This window comes from Trachypithecus francoisi, unplaced genomic scaffold (assembly GCF_009764315.1).
Source record: "Trachypithecus francoisi isolate TF-2019V2 unplaced genomic scaffold, Tfra_2.0 Lachesis_group4, whole genome shotgun sequence".
NCBI classification, from domain to species: Eukaryota; Metazoa; Chordata; class Mammalia; order Primates; family Cercopithecidae; genus Trachypithecus; species Trachypithecus francoisi.
In genome coordinates this window covers 141,129,302-141,134,254 of record NW_022681469.1, presented here as the reverse complement: position 1 = coordinate 141,134,254, position 4,953 = coordinate 141,129,302, and the positions used below count along the sequence as shown (strand labels likewise).

The window sequence follows — 4,953 nt, the reverse complement described above, 5'->3', positions numbered from 1 at the left end:
TTAATCTGTATGTGATTTACTAAGTGAAAATCAAAATCGAACAGACTGGGAACACTGTGAAGGCTTTATAAGGGTATTTTGGAATCTCTTTGTTCTAGAGGAGACATGATCTGTGCCGGATTTTTTTCCTATCTAGCCTGTTTTTGGTGGCCAGTGGCCATATACATATTGTCACGTAAGGCCATGAGCAGTGACTTGTGGGGACAACAGCCAAAGCCAAGCTGTCTCAAATAATTAGCATGCTTGTAGATTAGTTCATCTTGTAGATCCAATATCTGAATTTTAGCATAAAGACGATAAGTGAAGAACCCTGCCAGCATTAAATTTGAGCAAACTCCAATTAAAAAACTTCCTATGAGTTTGTAGACAATCTTTACTATTTAGCATTAGAATCTCTACTACAAAGAATTAGAATTTGATTGAAAGAAAGTAGTTGACTAGTTATTTGAATTTTTAGTTTCAGTAGTAAGTGAAAGAAACTCTGTTGACTTGGGTTGTTGCAGAACACTGGAAAAAATATTACTTTTGATTTTAACAAATATTAGATATGATAGAACTCTTTTTCTTTAATGCCCAAGAGGTCACTATTTTGAAGACCAAGTCTTATTGCCAGTTGAGGGTTCACTTTGCAAATTAACATTTAAATGTCTCTTTCTGTTGTACAAAATCTTGGGAAAACCTTACAACATCTAAAAGATGTTAGACATCAATGTCTAAAAGAAAAAAGTTTTGGTGAAGATTGCAGAAACAAAGATATGTATTAGTGTGTTGGCCTCAATATCAGTGCTAGGCCATATCAAGGAAGTTATTTCTGTTATGCAACTTGTGTTTGTATACATATCTACACATATACATATCTATTTTTTCTTATGTTATGTGGTATGTTCTCTTGAGAGCAGGGCATTTCTACCAAAAGGCAAGTTCATTTATGTATTTAGAATTTACTTTTTTTGTTTTTAGACAGATTCTTGCTCTGTTGCCCAGGCTGGAGTTCAGCGGCGCAATCTTGGCTCACTGCAACCTCCGCCTCCTGGGTTCCAGTGATTCTTGTGCCTCAGCCTCCTGAGTAGCTGGGACTACCGGTTCACACCACCAAGGCTCCGTAATTTTTGTATTTTTAGTAGAGATGGGGTTTCACCGTGTTGCCCAGGCTGGTTTTGAACTCCTGACCTCAAGCGATCCACCCATCTCAGCCTCCCAAGTGCTGGAATTACAGGCGTGGGCCAGTGTGCCTGGCCAGAATTTACATTTTTGATTATGTAAATCATGTAAATGGCTTCTAACCCTTGCTTGGTCTCTACCTTTTTAGGCAATAATGTGAGCTTCCCAGAACCATGCCATACCCACAGAAAACCTTAAATACACTTTCAGGAGACTCTTGAATCTTATGGAGACATGTTAGGGAGTCTATGGGCCCCAGGACAAGAAGTCCTTAAACCTAAACACTCAACACACTTTTTTTTTTTTTTTTTTTTTTTTAAAAAAAGCCTTGTGCTTTTCTGACATTTAATAAAACTACATTCCACATGATGGTGGCGAAGTCATAAAATACTTTGCCACCATGTTAAGTATTCTTAAAATAAGACACATTCTCCTAATGTCACATGGAGAAATAGAGAACTAACATCATTATATATTGGCCACTGCATAGTAAATAACAAAATGTTGTAGAGAGTTAAATAAAAATCATCACAGTTAATATATGCTTCTGTGAATATTTTGCCTTGTCCTGAAACCAAATTATTAATTGGTAAAAATTTGAGTTTTTAAAAATCTATCTAGCTTTTTAAATTTTAACATTAATATAATGTAATATAAATTTATGTATTTATATTCCATTGTGGGTTAAACATTTTTAAGTATTTGGCCATGTTATATAATAGTAAATAGTAATATAGCATGTATAAAATGAAATAGTCACATTTCCTCTTTTGAGAATTTCAAATTATCATAACTTTTTTGTTCAAGTAGGTTTTATACTTCAAAAATATATATTTAAGTACAAATATATATATATTTAAGTATATATACATATTATATATCTATATTTAAGTACAAATAAGTGTTTTTGGTAGAGTCAGTATTCCACCATGTTAGCCAGGTTGGTCTAGAACTTCTGGCCTTAAGTGATCCACCCACCTCAGCCTCCCAAATTGCTGAGATTACATGCGTGAGCTACTGCACCAGGCCAGAATATTTAGATTAAAACAAAAATTGTAGTACCTAAATTTTCTTGAATATCATAAAGAACTTTGTTATAATTTTTAGAGTATTCATGGAATGATATTTCTAGTATTATTTGCCATATATAAATATTAAATTATTTCACAAATAGTTTGAGTCAATTAATAACTTCTTATATTTTTAGAGTGTATTCTTCAGAACACCAGTTCCTTAAAATGCTCCAAGTAAAACAGGTTCCACGATCTAAATGAGTTGAGAAATTCTGTACACTATTTCTCTTTTCAGGATTTATTGTGCACTTTCATAAACTGGGGGCTCTGAAGAGTCTTAAGGAAGCAAACCTATTAAGTCTATTACAGTGTTTTCCAAATGTTCTGAACAATGAAACATGTAATAATAGCATAATAACTATGCAGAAATAACATCCTCAAAACTTATTCTAAAGGGCATAGACATACAAGTTGAATTCCTTTTTGCCGTTTTCTTTGTAATTCAGGTTGTTTGTGTGGATTTTTGAAAATAACACTGGAGTAGGTGTCACCAAAACTGAATTACATTATATTCTGCTGCTAAGAAGCAGTTTGATTTTAAGTCATCCAGTCCCTGTGAGTCTCAATGTACTCACTGATAAAACAAGCATATTTTAAAATACTCTGGAATTCTTTTCTAAATCTCTGTTTTGTTATTCCATAATGTATATTTTATCCTGCTTTTCAAAGACATGGGCTTTTTCAAATTTCCTGCATCCCAGTTATTATCATAAGGCTGGGCACAGTGTTTATTCAATGTAAATAAAAGGCTCCTAAAAGTATGTGAAAGAAACAGAAATCAGTTTAAGAATTTTTTGTTCTGCTTATTAAAAATAATACCTACATTAGTGTTACAGCTCTTTTAGAATTTGGTTAGTGGTCTTTCTGTCTTTTTTTTGCTGGAAAGCCCCTAAAAATAAAAAAATATAACTTATATAATCATGGTTTTCTTTTTTTTTTTTTTTTTTTTTTGAGACGGAGTCTCGCTCTGTCGCCCGGGCTGGAGTGCAGTGGCCGGATCTCAGCTCACTGCAAGCTCCGCCTCCCGGGTTTACGCCATTCTCCTGCTTCAGCCTCCCGAGTAGCTGGGACTACAGGCGCCCGCCACCTCGCCCAGCTCGTTTTTTTGTATTTTTTAGTAGAGATGGGGTTTCACTGTTAGCCAGGATGGTCTCGATCTCCTGACGTCGTGATCCGCCCGTCTCGGCCTCCCAAAGTGCTGGGATTACAGGCTTGAGCCACCGCGCCCGGCCAAAGGCAATCGTTCCTTCCCTGTCATGGTTTTCAATAAAAGATATAGATTGGTTTTTCTCTTGTATGATAAGCAATGTGGAGACAACTCATCCAGGGCTGAATCACAAGGCCAAGGCCAAAGTCTCTGCAATTCCATTAGCGTTTCCCTCATGTTGGCATGATGGCTGCTGCAGCTCCAGCCATAATATCCACCCTTCCAACAAAAAGAAAAAAGTGATAGTGAAAAGCAGGGGGTGCCTACAGGAATAAAGCGAGAATTTCCCAATTATCCCAAGCAGACTTAGTTTTGCTATCTCATTCAGCATGTAAAGAGTATCTAGCACCTTGTAAGAACTCAGAAATATTTGTTGAATGACTCAAGCTCATAGGCCAGCTTTTTCTTCCATGATTATGCTCAGACATTACCAGGTTCAGAAATGTAGATTTCTTTCTCCTTAATCTAGGCCAGTTGATGAGTGAAATCCTGGTCCTATTGGTAAAGAAGGGAGCATTGTAGTCAATAGCAGTGTCTGCCACAAACTGTAGGTTTTTCTGAGGGCTGTGCTAATACAAACTACTTTTTCGAACAAACAGGAACATCTGTGGTGAAAAAGGGCAACAGATACTGACTCATCCTCTTTGAGCAGTGTGGAAAGTTTTCTTCATCAATGTCCCTTGTTAACTGCCAAATTGCCTTCCTTTTCAAAAGCAATCATAAATGACTGCAGGTAATATTAATATGACTTCAAACATCCTATGAAAGCATAGTGTAAACCTCAGTATGTAAAAATGTCCCAAACTTAGAACAAGCTCTGAGAATGGAAAATATCAAATAGACTTTATTGCATAAGTAGACCAGTAAAATTTCATTATGAAAAGATGACAACAGGTATCCACACTATAATTGAAAATAGTGGTGGCCGGGCGCGGTGGCTCAAGCCTGTAATCCCAGCACTTTGGGAGGCCGAGACGGGCGGATCACGAGGTCAGGAGATCGAGACCATCCTGGCTAACACGGTGAAACCCCGTCTCTACTTAAAAATACAAAAAACCAGCCGGGCGATGAGGCGGGCGCCTGTAGTCCCAGCTACTCGGGAGGCTGAGGCAGGAGAATGGCGTAAACTCGGGAGGCGGAGCTTGCAGTGAGCTGAGATCCGGCCACTGCACTCCAGCCTGGGTGGCAGAGCAAGACTCCGTCTCAAAAAAAAAAAAAAGAAAATAGTGGTAAAAACAAAAATATCTCATAATTATAGAAAATGGGATTTGGGAATGAAAGAAAACTCACACTCAAAAATCTCTCTAACAAAGGAGTAAGTCATATCCACTGGTAGTAGCAGAAAGTGGTCTGAAATGCCACAGGCCTTAATTAATGAATTATATTTTACAATAATTTATGGTCAGCCAAGCATTTTTTACATATGTCATGCATCTCAGTGCATTTAATCTTCCCAACCACCTATAAAAGAATGACTGTAATCAGCCCCATTTTGTACATGGTAGAAACTGA

At 37.0% G+C, this 4,953-nt stretch overlaps 1 pseudogene; it reads left to right on the top strand.

The window, feature by feature from the left end:
• Positions 1 to 3,059: 3,059 nt before the first annotated feature.
• Positions 3,060 to 3,125, top strand: LOC117073850 (annotated as a pseudogene).
• The last annotated feature ends 1,828 nt before the right edge of the window (positions 3,126 to 4,953 follow it).